Source organism: Geotrypetes seraphini, chromosome 12 (genome assembly GCF_902459505.1).
Source record: "Geotrypetes seraphini chromosome 12, aGeoSer1.1, whole genome shotgun sequence".
In the NCBI taxonomy this organism is placed as follows: Eukaryota; Metazoa; Chordata; class Amphibia; order Gymnophiona; family Dermophiidae; genus Geotrypetes; species Geotrypetes seraphini.
In genome coordinates this window covers 38,928,244-38,946,075 of record NC_047095.1, presented here as the reverse complement: position 1 = coordinate 38,946,075, position 17,832 = coordinate 38,928,244, and the positions used below count along the sequence as shown (strand labels likewise).

Sequence of the window (17,832 nt, the reverse complement as noted above, 5' to 3'; positions counted from 1 at the left end):
TGTATGCCATTGGTTTGCAGACCAACCAGTCATGTTTCAGAATATTACCAGGAACTAAGGTTGTATATACCAGCTCTCCAATTAATGGCACTGTATGTCATTGTAGATCTCCTGAAAATTTGATTGGTTGTGGAGTTAATGGGACAGGTTAAGAAGAAATGTGCTACACAGTGTCAGGAAAGGTCAAGTGTTCCATTAAACCCAAGAATAAATATATTTCTATAGAATGCTTATTTGTACTTTTAAAATTTTTGATTAGATGAAGATCAATAACATTTACAACGATACCAAAGATAATATACTTCCAAACATATCATTTCTCCATGATTGTTAGCTGTTTGAAATTCTGATGATCCTGAGGCATTTTTTAAGTATACAGACGTTATAACAGACTTCAAGGGACCTGGAAAAACAGTCCGTTATATCCAGAGTCTGTTATATCCAGAGCTGCATTTTAAAAAAAATCTTATATAGGTCAACTTAAAAAAACGTACAATCGATGAACAACAGTCTCTGCACAAGCATATCAGCAACATCAATAACAAAACTCAGCAAAACATTGGTATGGCACGAAATGATTGCAAAACCAGAATACTAAACTAAAAGATGTTCTAAAGCATTATGTCGTACTGTACTGGAAAGAAAAATACTCTGTCATTTTTTTCTGGGCTGCATTTTGATTCTATTATCACTGGCATGCCACGCGCCTTGTAGGCAGAGCCTGCATGTCTGTTGTATCCGAACAAAACTACAGCTAAAAGTGGCTCTGGAAACTAAATTGGTTGTCCATTATATCCGAAAGTCCGTTATATGCTAGTCCGCTATATGCGATGATTTTCTGTATGTTTATAAAGGCGCATGGCCGGGACCAGCGGACCTTGTCTGCTATAGGCGAGGTTTGGTTATAAGCGAGTCCATTATAACGAGATTATACTGTATAATTAATTCTTTGTGGTAACAGCGTGTCTAGCCTTGCTATGATGTGTCTTATTATTCCTCTTACTAATCCATTTTGGTATTGTTTAGTATCCCTAACTTTTAAATTTGTTTTTATGTAATTTTTATATTGTATACCGCTTAGAAACCTGATAAAGCGGTTTTAAATTTTTTTTTTATAAACTTGAAACTGTATTCTGTAGCTATAAGTGGCATTTTACCTGCTGGTGTCTTAATAGGACATGGTTTCCAAGAAACCCTTGTCAGAGAGAGAGAGACAGTGAGAGAATGTGGCTGTTTTCATAATTGTAATCCAATAAACTTAACCTTTTTCGCTAAAAAGCAGAATAAAAAGCAGGTAAAGGTAACATCTTCGCACTTTATACAGTCCAGAGCTATGGGAAGGACTATTTTATAACCTAGACACCAAAGAAGAAAAGCAAAAAAGGCCAAACTCCACACAAAGTCAATCAGTCAAAAATGAGCAAAGATGACCAAGGTGTTCAGGCTGGCGAAGACTTTAACAGGAAGCTCACATAACAATCCCGACACGAGCTGTGTTTCGGCAAATGCCTGCTTCAGGGGTTCATAATCTCCTAAAATTGTAATACTGTATGAAGTCCCTTATTTAGAATGTGTACTAACCTCAGTGTTTTGAGAACGCTGAGGTTCGTTTGAAGGAGGCATAGAGGAGGCGGGGGTGGGGCCTAGCCAAAGGCAGATGATGTTTAATGTGAGCACGTGCAAAGTGATGCATGTGGGAAAGAGGAACCCGAACTATAGCTATGTGATGCTGGGTTATGTGTTAGGAGTCACTGCTCAGGAAAATGATCTAGGTGCCATTGTTGAGGATATGTTGAAACCCTTAGCTAGACTTTTGTAATGCCTTGTTCATAGGTATTGCAAAATCTAAAATTAAGACACTTCAGGTTGTGCAGAACACTCCTGCAAGACTAATTACAGGAGTTTCTCGATATGTGCACGTCTCACCCATACAAAAGCAATTACATTGGTTACCAATTAAGTTTAAAATTGAGTACAAAATCCTAACAATTGTTCAGACAATCTATGGAATGGTACCCTGGTATTTATCACATAGACTAAGGAGATACACATCTCTGCGCTCATTAAGATCAGAATCAGAAATTAGATTATCAACCAAATCAGTAGGGGAAATACACTACCAAAGAACCCAAGCAACTGCTTTTTCAGTAGCAGGCCACAATTGTGGAATTGTCTCCCAGGTTTCCTGAGGCTCTGCAAAGACTTGAAATTTAATTCATGTGGAATAATCTTCTAGATAAGAGATATATAATTAGATATTCTGATAGTAGAAGATAGATGTGATGACTGACATGTTGCTTTCAATGTTGTATGTAAGAGCTTATGTTTGTGCTTTTAATGTATTCTGCTTAGGTTCTAAGCAGAATAGAAATTTTAAAATAAATAAATGTGTGGTGGCTGCTAAGAAAGGAAATAGAATGTTAGGAATTATCAGGAAAGGAATGGAAAACAAAGATGAAAATGTTATAATGCCCTTGTATCGCTCTAAGGTATGGCCGTGTCTCGAATACTGTGCGCAGTTCTGGTTGCCATATCTCAAAAAAGATATAGCGGAATTAGAAAAGGTACAGAGAAAGGTGACGAATACGATAAAAGCAAAGGGACAACTTCCCTATGAGGAAAGGCTAAAGCGGTTAGCGCTCTTCAGCTTGGAGGAGACTCAGGGGTGAAATGATAAAGGTAAAACAATCTTTTCCATTGTAGCACCATTCCTGTGGAATTCTCTCCCTATCAATCTGAGAGAAAAACACTGTGCATCTAAGTTTAATAATAATAATTTATTTTTATATACCACCTAACCAGCAGTTCATAGCAGTTTACACAGTAGGTACTCGGCATACAATATAATAATAACATCATACATAATAAAATTCTAAGTAACTAATACAAGCATTAAAACTAATGAATAAAGAAAATGCAATATAAACTAAAATAAGTATGGATAAATAAATTACATTATAACTACATGATAATATGAAAATCAATAATATATATTATATTATTTAAATAAGTGGGTTTTAAGATCTTTTCGAAATTGATAGTAGGTAAGAAATGGAGAAATAAGAAGATTCAAACATGAATTCATTAATCCTGCTTGGAATGCTAAGGTCCTATCTAAATATTTTTTGTAACAACATGCATTTGCTGAAGGAAAATAAAACCAACCAGATCTATGAATATTTTTCTTAGAAATTAAAAAACTAAAATGAGAACCCAGGTAAGACGGTATTAAGCCAAATAAAACTTTAAAACAAATGCATCCAAATTTAAATAACACTCTAGCCTGAAGCACTTCTCCAGCCTTAAAATGTTTTCTCATTAGACTTTTTGCCTTTCTCCTTACGTTATTCCCAGCCTCCTGTTTTGTTCCCTTCCCATCTCTTTTATTTTATGATGTATCCCTTTGCCATTTTCCCTTCTGTGTCCAGCATCATCTTTAGTGTTTTAGTCAGTGTATGCCCTCCCTTTTTAAATTATACCTTTGTAGAAAAGTTTTTTTTTTATTTTTTTCTCCTTTTCTTTCTGTAATCCACTTAGAATTTATTTAGGTGGTACATCAAATGCAATAAACTTGGAACTTGAAACTTGTCTATAAAATAATGTGTGGAGTGGAAAGGGTAGATGTGAATCGCTTGTTCACTCTTTCCAAAAATACTAGGACTAGGGGACAAGCGATGAAGTTACAAAGTAGTAGATTTAAAACAAACCAGAGAAAATATTTCTTTACACAAAGTGTAATTAAACTCTGGAATTCAGTGCTAGAGAATGTGGTGGAATCAGTTCGCTTAGCAGGGTTTAAAAAAGGTTTGAACAATTTCCTAAAAGAAAAGACCATAGGCTATTATGGAGATGGCTTGGGAAAACCCACTGCTTATTCTTAGGATATGCAGCATAAAATCTGTTTTACCATTTGGGATCTAGCTAGGTACTTAAGACCTGGGTTGGCTACTATTGGAAACAGGATACTGAGCTTGATGGAACTTCGATCTGTCCCATTATGGCAATTCTTATGTTCTTATATACTGGACAGGACAGATAGGGACACAGAAGAAAGATAGAGGGTGGGCATAAAGAAAGAAGACATGTCAAATGGACAGGAGACCCTGCAATGACAGGATACTTGAATGAAGACACTAGACAGGTCACTGCAATGAAGAAGTTTCAAGTTTTCTTTATTTTTGATATACTGTTTATCATACACTGGAATGGAAAATAAAATGCTCAAAGGTAGAAAAAAGAATTTATTAAAGAGAATATATCAGCTTTTAGAAATGCCCATTTCTGATACTTTGTATTTCACTTTCTATTTCTCTAGTATTGCGGTATATGAGTCTGATTTCTTGAGATTTCCAGCTCAGTTTCTTGCCTTCATATCGCTAGAACTGATCTGTGGTCCCTAGTTTCATATTTGTTGAGGGTCTATGTTTTGCATGTGTGACCAGGATGTGGCATTCTTCTAGCATGTATTTTCTGTGTGGAGATCTTGTGGTAGTCTCATGTGTTTCCCCTCCCCCCCTTAAATGGTGTAATAGTTTTTTTTAGTGCCCAATGTGATATTTACAGTGCTATCTGGGTAGGGAGTGGGTAGGTGTGGCTATGGGAGGGGAGTGGGCAGGGCTGTGGGTAGGGGCCCCAGTATACTTGTGTGCCTAGGCCCAACGAACAATTAATCCTGCCCTGCAAGCAGGGTCCCTGAGCACTGTTCTGCAAATACTTGCATAAATATTATAGGAGCATGAGTGGAATTTAGGTGCCTCACTGAAGACTGCTCAGAACAACTTAAAAAAAACAACCAACTTAATAAATAAAAAGCAAAGAGTATTTGGTCTGGAGATGTCGAGGAATATAATAGTTGAGAACTGGTTTTGTCATCAAGTGGAACTCTCCATGACTTCATTGGTGTGACGGCACATACTAATTCATACTTTATCTGCATACTTTTCTATAGTGCAGGAAATGGGTGTGGACTGTACATTGTACCGCATATACTCAAATATAAACTGAGATTTTTGGGCCAATAAAATGGCGGTGGTGTGGGGCGCCATAGCAACCAATCCTTCTCTCCCTTCACCATGGTGACGTTGCCTCTGCAACCAGCCTGCTCCCCTCCCCTCTCATTCCCCCATGGCCTGCCTTAGGTTCCTGCTGGTCCAGCGGTGAGGCAGGGCAGGAGCAATCCTGCTACACTTCTGCCCGGCAGTCTTGTGAAGTTGCTGTGTGAGCTCGCGGCAGCCTTTTTTTTTTTTTTACTTCAGAGACTGCCAGACAGGAGAGTAGAAAGATCGCACTTGCCCCGCCTCACTGCAGGACACCTTGGAGAATGGAGGAGAGGTTGCATCTGTCCCAGGACTTGAATATAAACCATCAGTTTATATTTGAGTTAAGTTTCCCCCTATAAAAAGGGGGAAAATGTTATCTTGGTTTATATTCGAGCATATATGGTAAAGTATTTTTCTATGTAGTGACTGTATGGAACTATATAAGAACATAAGAACATAAGAACTGCCTTCTCCGGATCAGACCTTCGGTCCATCAAGTCCGGCGATCCGCACACGCGGAGGCCCTGCCAGGTGTACACCTGGCTTAATTTATAGTCCACCATATCCTTATATGCCTCTCTTAAGGAGATATGCATCTAGTTTGCTCTTGAAGCCTAGGACGGTCGATTCCGTCATAATCTCCTCTGGGAGGGCATTCCAGGTGTCAACCACTCTCTGAGTGAAGCAGAACTTCCTGACATTAGTCCTGAACCTGTCCCCCCTTAGCTTCATTACATGTCCTCTAGTCCGTGTCAAATTGGACAATGTAAATAATCTTCTCTGCTCTATTTTGTCGATTCCTTTCAGTATTTTGAAGGTCTCGATCATATCCCCACGCAGTCTCCTTTTCTCAAGGGAGAACAATCCTAGTGTTATAAGTCTGTCCTCGTATTCCAGTTTCTCCATACCCTTCACCAGTTTTGTTGCTCGTCTCTGCACCCTCTCCAGCAGTTTTATATCCTTCTTTAGGTAGGGAGACCAATGTTGGACGCAGTATTCCAAGTGGGGTCTGACCATTGCCCTATAAAGCGGCATTATAACTTTCTCCGATCTACTCGAGATTCCTTTCTTTATCATGCCCAACATTCTATTTGCCTTCTTTGCCGCTGCCGCGCATTGTGCCGACGGCTTCAGGGTCCTATCTATCAGTACACCCAGGTCCTTTTCTTGTTCACTCTTCCCCAGAGTTGCACCTGACATTGTATACTCGTATTCCTTATTCTTATTGCCTAAATGCATTACCTTGCATTTCTCCACATTGAACTTCATCTGCCATTTCTCTGCCCATGTTTCCAACCGACACAAGTCGCTCTGGAGTTTCTCTCTATCCTCCTGCGATCTGATCGCCCGGCATAGTTTTGTATCATCTGCAAACTTGATGATCTCACTGGATGTTCCTTCCTCCAGGTCATTGATATAAATATTAAAAAGGATCGGCCCAAGTACCGAGCCCTGGGGTACACCACTAGTCACTTTCTCCCAGTCGGAGAACTTCCCATTTATGCCCACTCTCTGCTTTCGGTTTTCCAGCCATTTGCCTATCCATCTTTGTATATCCCCCTCTATGCCATGGCTTTGTAGTTTCCTGAGAAGTCTTTCGTGTGGAACTTTGTCGAACGCTTTCTGGAAGTCCAAGTATATTATGTCCACCGGCTTCCCACTATCAATTTGCTCGTTCACGGTCTCAAAAAATTGGAGTAAATTCGTCAAACATGATTTCCCTTTCCTGAATCCATGTTGACTGGGTTTCATCAAGTCGTGTGCGTCCAAGTGCCGGACTATGCTATCCTTGATCAGTGCTTCAACCATCTTGCCGGGGACAGACGTAAGACTCACAGGTCTATAGTTGCCCGGTTCCCCTCTCGATCCTTTTTTGAAAATTGGGGTGACGTTCGCTATCCTCCAGTCGTCCGGTATCTGTCCAGTTCTGATTGTCAGGTTTGCAAGTTTTTGCAATAACTCTCCGATTTCAACCTTCAATTCCTTTAAGACTCTCGGATGAATCCATCCGGTCCAGGGGATTTGTCACTTTTAAGTTTGTCGATCTGATAGTATATCTGGTCTAAGTCCACTTCAACTGTGGTGAGGCTGTCTTCTGTTTCTCCTGCAAACACTTTCTCCGCTTCAGGTATTGTTGAGGTGTCCTCTTTCGTAAAGACGGACGCAAAGAAGGAATTTAGTTTGTCTGCGATTTGTTTATCTTCCTTGATGTACCCTTTTCTTCCCTGGTCGTCCAGGGGTCCCACTGCCTCTTTTGCAGGTTTTTTCCCTTTCACGTATCTAAAGAAGGGCTTGAAGTTTTTGGCCTCCTGGGCTATTTTTTCCTCATATTCCTGTTTTGCATCCCTCACCGCCTTGTGACATTTCTTCTGATCATCTTTATGTTTGTTCCAGGCTTCGGTTGTCTTTATGCATTTCCATTTTTTGAAAGAGTCCTTCTTTTCTTTTATGGCTTCCTTCACCTGTATGGTAAGCCATGCCGGTTCTCTTTTTCTCTTTGTTCTCTGATCTTTGGAAATCCTCGGAATGTAGAGATCTTGTGCTTCTGTGATAGTATTTTTCAGTAGGGTCCATGCCTGATCAACCGTTTTCAAGTTTGTCCACCATCTTCTCGAGTCGTTTTTCTACCATGGCTCTCATGCTATCGTATTTACCCTTTTTAAAGTTCAAGGTGGTGGTTAAGGTTTTGGCATGTTTCCCTTTCCCGATGTCAAGTTTAAAGTTGATTACATTGTGATCACTCGTTCCCAGTGGAACCATGACTTCCACTTCTGTTATCGGTCCCGTGAGGCCATTTAGGACCAAGTCCAAGGTGGCGTTGCCTCTTGTCGGCTCTTTTACCATTTGTTCCAGGAAGCAATCCCCTAGCACCTCCAGGAACTTGGCTTCCTTGCCGCAGTTGGAGGTTGCTAGTTTCCAGTCTATCCCTGGGAAATTGAAGTCTCCCAATATAATTACATTGCCCGTCTTGCATTCTTGTTTGATTTCCTCCATCATTTCTGAGTCAGTTTCCTCCGCCTGTCCTGGGGGACGATAGTAAAGGCCAATTTTCGTATCTGCACCATATTGACCAGGAATTTTGATCCAGAGTGACTCAAGCTTCTCTTTCATTTCTGTTGTAACCATTTCAACAGAATCTATTCCCTCCTTAACATATAGAGCAATACCTCCACCTTTCTGCCCTACTCGATCTCTTCTATACAGTTTGTATCCCTGTAGTACTGTGTCCCATTTGTTTTCTTCATTCCACCATGTTTCTGTTATGCCAATGATGTCCAATATGTCATGTCTTGCTATTGTCTCTAGTTCCCCCATTTTGTTACCCAGACTTCTAGCATTCGTATACATACATCTAAGTTCCCTTCGTGTTACCTTTTTGGACCTTCTACTCTTGGCTGTCCCTGTAGTTTCAATTACGGTATCATTTACTGCTCCTGTGTTATCACCCTTGTTTGCTGTGTGGTCGTCCCCTCCTGTGTCTGAGTTGTCCCTTCCTGCTTTTTCTCCCTTATTGGCTGTGAGGTCGTCTTCTCTTGTGTAGGAGTAGTAGTCCTTGGCTTCTTCGACGGGGCATCCTGCTATCCGTACCATCGACCGGTGGTCGACTGTCGGCTTTCCCCTATCTTTCAGTTTAAAGCCTTCTCGATTGCCTTCTTCATGTTGCCTGCCAAAACTCTTGCTCCTTCCTTGTTGAGGTGTAGTCCGTCCCTTCTGTAGTACTTGCTTTTTCCCCAGAACGCCGTCCAGTTGCGCACGAAGTCGAAGCCTTCTTCTTCGCACCATCGTCTCATCCAGGCGTTGATTACTTGCAATTCCCCTTGTCTCTTTCCATCCGCTCTTGGTACTGGGAGGATCTCAGAGAAGGCCACCTTCACCTCCCTGATCTTCAGTTGTCTTCCGAGTGAGCGGAGCTGGCCCTTCATCTCTTCCCTGTCATACTTCCGCCCGCTCACATCATTTGTTCCCACGTGGATAAGTACAGCGGTGTCCTCTCCCCCTGCTCCATCTATGATCCTGGAGATCCTGTTGGTCACATCCTTCACTCTTGCTCCAGGCAGACAGGTGACAACTCTGTCCTCTCTTCCTCCTGCGGTGTGGCTGTCCACATGTCGTATGATGGAGTCGCCTACGATGATCCCCATCTTCTTTATTCGGGAGTTCCTTGGGGGGCGTAGGTCCACGTCCTTGGAGTAGGGCCAGTCTTCTTCCTCCAATGATACTCTTGAAATTGTTTCCTGTTCTTTGGGTGGGGCGATGTCTTCCTGTGCTCTCACTATTCCTCCTGGTGTGCAGTTGTCTCCTACCTCGTCTTCAGTTTCTTCTGTGTTTGCATGGGTGTCTTCTCTCCTCACATCGGTTTCCTGAGTACAGTTTTCCAGCCCTGGGATCTCTACATGGTGCTGATGAGCTTCCTCTATGAACATTTCTAGTTCCTTGACCTCGTCGTTTGGGCTGTACTCCACTAGAATCTTCTCCTGTGCTCGGATTCTGTCTTCGAGTTCCATCACTGTTCCTTCCAGTAGTCTTACCTGGTATTTCAAGTTATCCATCTCCATGCATCGATTGCAAATGTATGCCTGGATCCCCGAAGGGAGGTAGTCATACATATTGCAGCCGATACAGAAGACTGGAAAGCTCACCTTCTGACTTCCTTGGGCTTCCATTTCTTGCTTCCCTCGTGTGTGCTTGTGTCCCTTGCCTGCTGCTTCCTTATGTTGCTTGCCTTGTTGTCTCTTTTGTGTGTGCTGTCTCCGCTCTACTTCACCTTGATTGTATGTGTGGGCTTCTACAGAGCCGAACGGCACATAGGCTTTGTACCTATTGCACAATAATTTGGGCACTTGATAATTAGTAATTGCAAAGTTTACCACACTTTTTAAAGGGGGCTCCTTAGGTGTAAGGGTCAAATCTGAGATTGAATAGGTTCTGTAGTATTCCATCAGGAATGGACAAATCGGATGGGCCTTGTCATCCTAATCTAATATGATGACCTTGTCTAAGAATTTTCTATGATCCTGTGCTGCAAAAATAGCAAATATTCCCTTCCTAAAATGTGGCCATTGTTCATGGTCTGTATATACATCATTTCCAAGATTTGTATTCTAATCTACCAGTATTTTGTTTGCTACTCAGTGTGTCAAACAGCAAGATTTACAGCTGGTCTTCCAGCCTCTAAAAGGTAAAAAGCTATTTTAATGGTAGATTGCACTATTCTGATTTTGATCACAAGTATTTTGACGGCTGATATTATCAAATGTCAGCTCAAGGTCATGGAAGTAAACACATTCTAATTGTCTAACTGTGGTATCAGGTCACTGCAGGGACATCACTTACAGGAAATGATTGGATAGTCTCCTTTCATCTTTTCTGAACAACCTTCTGGGCTCGACAAGATGTCACAAAAAATTACTTATGTACTTGTTTGCTGCTGAGGATGTGTTATGTTAGATAATGTTTCTAAGAATGCATTACTTACAGAAACACTGAGCATTTCAGTTACTTTCAAATCAGGCTTTTGTTCTGTCAATTTGTGTCATACTTATGGGGTCAACTAGTTCCAAGCTCTAAAGTACAAACAATGAAGCTCATAATCAAAACTTTGAAACATCCCAAAAATAGCCCAAGTCGTCACTTGGACGTCCAAATGTCGATAATCAAAACCAACTTTCTGGATGTTCAGCAGTACTTCTAAGCTGCTGTGCATCCAAAGCTCAAAGGGGCGTGTTGGGAGATGTGTTATGTGTGGGCATTGGGCGGACTTCAACTAGGACATCCTAGGCAGAACTTACATATTGGGACTTAGACGAAAGTAAAACAAGTCTAAGTGCCCAAAGGTGACCAAACTGACAAGATGACCACTGGAGGGTTTAAGACATGACCCCCCCTTTACTCTCCCCGTGGTCACAATCCCCTCCCACTACCCAAAGAGGGAAAAAAGCCAGTAGGCTTACCATCAGTTGACTGTGGCAGGGGAATCCCGATCAATTGAGCTGATTTCCTGGAGTCCTGCCAGCACAGCTAATCATCAATTTCCCCTGCCAGGATCAGCTGAATTGGCAGGGAGAATGTGATCCTCTCTTCCTCCCTCATACCCACTGATCCCCCCCAACCCCTCTCCACAGAAAGCTGCTGTTTTTAGAGCACTCTATGCCTCCCTCCAACTTCCCCTGACAGCACCTGACATCACCGGACATTGCCCTGACAAAATGAAAGCCCCTCCGTTGAGTCAATCAGGGCCTTAGGCCCCTCCCACTGCAATCCAAGTTGTATTGGGAGGGGAAGGGCTGTCATTCTGAAGAGGCGGCCCTATCGACGGGAGGGAGTGGGCTTCCCTCCTGCCAATTTTGCATCAAAAGGTGTGGGGGTGTTGACTGATATGTATGTGTGTGTGTGGGTGGGGGGGTGTTAGGTGAGACGGGTGTTGGGTGATGGGGGGGATGTTGGCTGATGTCAGGGGGTGTCGGGTGATGTAGGGAAGTGTTGGGTGATGTCTGGTGCTGTCGGGGGTTGTTAAGGTGATGTAGGGTGATGTCAGGGTGACATCCGGTGCTGTCGGTGGGGGGGGAGGTGTCAGGGATGTTGAGGGGAGTGGTAGAGGGCTCTGAGAACAGCGGCTCTCTGTGGAAGGGGGATGGGGGGATCAGTAGGTATGAGGGAAAGAGAGAGAAATTGCATTTTCACTGCTGCAGATTTTGGCAGGGGAATCCATGATTAGCTGAGGTGGCAGTACTCCAGGAAACCAGCTCAGCTGATTGGCATTCTCCTGCCATGATCAGCTGATGGCAAGCCTTTCAAACAAGGTAGTTGGATACGTCTGAAAAACTTGCTGTTGTTCGTTTTTCATGTGGACGTCTTCATATTTGAGAATGGCCAAAAAAGATAGATGTACTAAGGAACAATACGTCTACATAGGTCATTCTTAAAAAAAAAAAGAAAAAAGACTTCTTGCTGTTTTGAGAATGGACATTTTCTCTACTAACTTTCTAGACGTCTTTCTCAAAACGTCCAAATTTAGATATCGAAAATGCCCCTCAGTGACTCTTAGGTGTAATACCAAATAATCTATTGAAGCTAGAGAAATATCTCAATTGTAAAATTAAACAGACAAAAAATATCAATTTTTAATTTTTAAAATTTTTAGAGATAAAGAGGTTTTTTAGACCTATGATTGGAACTAAACAAGCCCTTATGCACCAAGTAATTGGGCATTGTGAAGCTTCTGAGGTCTTTTCCTTCAAAAATTAAAAATATTAAAAATTTCATAAAGGTTGACAATGATAAATTTTGGTTTCAGTTTGTACACAATTGAGATATTTTTCCAGTTCCTAGAGCTTGTTTTCTTTTATATCCAAGCTATAAGGATCAAATAAGTCATGAGGGGGGGGGGGTTTCTCCTGTGTTGACAGCCAGGAAGATTCTCCACATGTAAATGAGAAAAAGAATTACAGATTCAGAAGTGACTAACACTACCTCCTGAGCCTGAAGAAGTTGTACCACTTTTCTTGGGCCCCCTTTTATCAAGCTGTGTTGGTTTTTTTTTTTATCACCCGCTGCTGCAGTAAAAGCTCCGATGCTTATAGAATTCCTAGATAGGAAACCTCAGGTCCTCCAGATCTGCAATTTAGTCAAATTTTTGCTTGTCCCTAAAAATATACATGCACACTGCCTTACCTCTATTCATAGGTATATCCTGAAAACCTGACTGTTGTGCCACTTTCGAATCCGAGAGGTTTCCCACCTATGTATTCCAGAAATTGGATCAAGAGAAATAAATGCAGGGGGGCAGCATGGGTAGTAGGGCTCACATGCCTTCTGGGAGCAATACCCACTAGGAGCAATGCCTAGGTGCTATTAGTGAGCTCATAGGTTGTCATGTTTATCAGTAAATCCCTTGTTGACCCTGCTGTTTCTTTGGAAGCACATTGCTGATTTTATTTGTTCTGTTTGTTTTTGTACGCATAAGATGGGGCGGGGAGGGGGGGAATCCTTCAGAGGATATTTATAAAGAAACAGTAGGGAGAGAGGCAATTCATCCATCTATTTAGAAGGCCTCGGAAGACTTGATTTGCTAGCAGAAGGAGCAAGGTTTTTTTTTACCCTGAGAACAGTTGGAATAAAGAAAATGAGACAACAGAATTACGTATGGTTTGCCTTTGAAGCAGACATGGTATGGTAATAAATAACAATATTTCTATGTTCTGGGCCTTGCTTTAGACAAGGAAATGTTCCGATATCCATTATATTTTTAACAATAAACAGAATGTTAATGCAAACAGAACTTATTATGTTGCCCAGTCCTGCCTTTATTCTTATTGTCCCTTTATGATCTCAGGGTATGAATACATAACAAGGACAATATTAGCTGCACAGAGAATGCATGAATGCACAATGTGATATATATATATTTTTTTAAATCGACGTAACATTGGCCACCCTCCAATCTTCAGGTAGTACAGATGATTTTAGCAACAGGTTACAGATCACTAACAACAGATCAGCAATTTCATGGTTTGAGTTCTTCAGTGCCCTGGGATGTATACCATCCGGTCTAGGTGATTTATCACTCTTTAACTTGTCGTTTTGGCTTAGTACGTCTTCCAGATTCACTTAGATTTCTTTCCATTTCTCCGCCTCATTACTCTTAAAAAACCATTTCTAGTTCAGAAAGATTTCTTACATCTTCTTCCGTAAAGACAGAAGCAAAGAATTCATTCAGTCTCTCTGTTATGGCTTTAACCTCCCTGAGCGCACTTTTTAGTCCTTGATCATCCGACGGTCCCACAGACTCCCTCACAGGTTTTCTGCTATTGATGTACCTAAAAAAAATTGTTGCTGTGAGTTTTTGACTCTTTGGCAAGTTGTTCTTCATATTCATGTTTAGCTTCTAACTTGCTGAGCCTTGAGGGTTACCAGTGCTTATGTCTCTTCTTATTTTCTTCATTGGGATCCTTCTTCCATTGTTAAGGATGTTTTCTTGGTTGTAATAGCCTCTTTCACTTCACATTTTAACCATGCTAACTCTCATTTTCTCTTCTTTCCACCTTTTAATATCTAGTTCATATTATCTAAAATCTAATAAACATATAAAAGAAAACTAAAATATAAAACAAAACAGAAAATAAATCATGTTTCCCCAGCATTTTAGTCCCAGGCAAACAGTGTCAGATTAAAAATTGCTCATCACCTGTACTCAGAAATACAGTGGAAAAGCCTGTGTAAATAAGAGCCTCAAATTTCTTTACAAGAGTATTTGTTTTAAGTCTCAGTTCAACAGGCAATAGAATTCCATAAATGGTGCTGCAGCTGAAAACACCTGTGCACGTCTCGGCCAACTGAACATAATAATGCAAGGGAACATCTACCAGGCATTGATTTTCCGATCTTGGATCTTGTGAACCAGTGTAATAATCTTAAACTTAATACGTACAACTTGATAGCCAGTGCAGCAAATGCAAGATAGATGTTATATGGTCAAATCAAGTGACACCCATTAATAACCTTGCAGCTGAATTATGACTGACCTGCAGAGGCCTTAACGTGGTTCAATTATAAAACCATGAATGAACGACCGCGCGAAAATTATTACAAGGGGGTGCTGAAAAGTTCTCAGCCCAGCTAAGAAAAGAATGACATGGACGTGGTTCAATCGATGATCCGAAACGACGCCAAAACATAGGGCTCCTTTTACTAAGCTGCGTTAGCGTTTTTAGCGCACGCTAAACCTGCGCTACGCGGCTAGAACTAACACCAGCTCAATGCTGGCGTTAGCATCTAGCGCGGCGGGGCGATTTAGCGTGCGCTATTCCGTGTGTTAATGCCCTAACGCGGCTTAGTAAAAGGATTTCATTTTTGCAAATTGGCACTTAAACGAAATATGATAACACTCTTTTCAGCTACAGTGGCACAATAACCATCGGAATTTAGGAAGTTGGTCGGGCTGAGAACTTTTCAGCACCCCCCTCGTATTAACTCAAAGAGGTTTCAAATGTCTTAGTAGTCATAATTTGAACGAGATCACTTGCACAATGTCAAACTAGCGTCTAACATTATACCTAAGGTTTCTGAGCTCATTAGATATAGGAAGTGTGCAACCATCAGCAGAAAACCAGTAGGAAATTGGCCATTTGCAGAACCTGACAAAACACAAAACTCAGTGATGTTCACACACAGCTCATTTGCAGTCATTCAAGTCTTTAAGACACAATGAAACAAATCGCAAAATCTCAGTCACTATGGGTCCCTTTTCCAAAGCTGCAGCAAAAAGTGTTCTTAGTGTACCCTTCCATGGGTCTTTCTCATACGCTAAAGCCACATTTTGCTGCAGCCAGAAAATGGCTGATTTTCTATTTTCAGCATTTTCTATTTCCTTCATTCTCCAGCATTTTGCAGGCAGTAAGAATTCTGTATTGCTTTATCTGTATCTCTGTAAGCTGCACTGCAAGGCCTACCTACCTCGAACAGTTTTGTAATGTACCTTTTGTAGCATCCTTTGCACTACATTACGGTAATTCAGTATTTCCTTGAAAATTGCTCTGTAAGAGCCTTGAACCTTCTTAGGCATAGTGCAACTCATAAAACCCAGATTAGATTAGATTCTCTATAGGACGCCTATATTAGGTACTATTAGGTGCCTTAATCAAGGATGCCTAGCAACGCCTAACTTCAGAATCCACATGGCTTTTTTAATTGGCTTAATTGGCGTGGTAAATGACCACAACAGTTTTCAGCCAATCCCAAAAAAATTAACAAGAGTTTGATGCAAAACTGTTAGGGTGCCTAGCGATGTCTAAGTCGAGGCGCTCTACGACGCCTAATGACGCCTATCTGAAAAGTAGGCATGGTTAGGGACGGAGAATAGACATGGTTGACTTGGGCGTTGCTAGGCATCTAACTCCCCTTTTTATAAAACTGCGCAAGTGGTTTTTAGCACCGGCTGGCACACGAAACGCTCTGTGCTGCTCCGACGTTCATAGGAATGTCGGAGCAGCGCAGAGCATAGAGCACGCCAGCCAGTGCTAAAAAAATACTTGCTTGGTTTTGTAAAAGGGGGGGGGGGAGGTAAGTTAGGTGCCATTAAGGGGTCCTTTCATTAAGGTGCACTAACCGATTTAGCGCACGCTAAAGATTGGTGCGTGCTAAATGCTAAGATGCCCATAGGAATATAATGGATGTCTTAGCATTTAGCACGCACTAATCTCTAGCGTGCGCTAAATTGGTTAATGCACCTTAATAAAAGGACCCCCTAAATTAGGCCAAGTAAAACATGGCCTAATATACTGGCACCTACCTCTAGAATGCCAAGCGATGCCTAAGCATGCCCAGGTGCCACTAAGCGGGATTCTGTGAAGGGCACCTAGCGGTTGATTGACAACCAAGCTGAGCAATGAAGGTACCACTAGGTGCCATTTATATAATCCAGCCCTAAGGGCTCACATGCTAATTATGTGCTAATCAGCAGTGTGACTGCGCTGATTAGTACACATGCACCCACTTTCCTCTTGGCCAAGAAAATAAAATTTTTAGCACTTGGGTAGCACATGCATATTGGGATTTTACCTTGGGATGCTTCAGTGTGTCCTACGGTAAGCCCTTTATAAGCTGTGGTGGCCATGTACCCAGGGCAAGATTAATTCTTCGAGTGCCCCTAGGCACACAAGTACACTGGGCCCCCCTGCCCCGCCCCACCCCACCATGCGCCCAGGCGGAAACAGGAAGCTGTGTCAGAGGGAAGCTTTGGGCAAGCAGCACCGCTTGCACAATTACAGTTCCCGTTGCCTTTCTTACCCGCGTTGTTTGCTTGTCTTACTTTCTGTCGATGGGGGGGGGGGGTGTGCTGCGTTGCCAATCGGGATGGGGCCCGCGTTGCCGATCGATGCTGGAGGGATCCATTGCCATTTGGAAAAAACAACGTTGATGCCCTCCTTCATCGGGCCCCCCTGACCATTTCGGGCCCTAGGCACGTGCCTACTTGGCCTATTGCATGTATCCCTTAACTAATTACTGGTACAAAAAGTGAATGTACGAGCATATCCCTGAAACATCACACAGGTTATGCTGAGAGTGCTGAGCCTTGAGGGCTACCAGCAGACAAAGAAAGCCATTCTAATGTTTCAACACATATTCTAGCTTGCTTTGAATGATTCATAAAGAAATGACCTAAGCCAATTCAATATGACTCCTCCAGTTCCAATCGTGGACATTGAATTCAACATTATAAAATGATTAATGGTGTTGAATGCAACTGAAACATGGATCATGCCACTGAATCACGGCAACTTGTGCTGTGAGGAATCTATTCTCTGATGTTACACAGTGGAGTACAGGAGTGGTTTGATATTGCCTTCTCTGGTGCAGAGTGTGGCCCCTCTATATTGCTATTGCACAACATGGGGCCCCTCAGCCTACAGCACCTGGTATTCCCAGGCGGTCTCCCATCCAGGTACTAGCCAGGCCCAACCCTTCTTAGCTTCTGATGGTAAGAGCAGGCCTAATCAGGGCAGCCAGGCCTTAGGCTTAAATATTTTATAATTTTCTAAAATGTTTTCAGGTAAAAGTACATATGGTGACAAAAAGACATGTACTCTAATGCAGGAGCGTAGTCAGCCTTTCAGTTTGGGGGTTCTCAGGGATGGACTGGGAGAGGGGAGCACATTTCTTCTTCCTCTATCTAGGACCTTTTTTTTTTTTAATGGTATCTAAAGAAATCCACACTGAGCAAAACATCTGGGAAATATGTAGCAATTTTTTAAACAACAACAACAAAAATATAGATGTTTTTCCGATTCGAACATTA

General features: G+C 42.0%; 1 protein-coding gene across 4 annotated transcripts in view; it reads left to right on the top strand.

Moving 5' to 3' along the window:
* ST6GALNAC3 (ST6 N-acetylgalactosaminide alpha-2,6-sialyltransferase 3) overlaps nucleotides 1-17,832 on the top strand; it is a 475,429-nt gene that overhangs the window by 213,012 nt on the left and 244,585 nt on the right. The gene's annotated exons all lie outside the window — the stretch shown is intronic.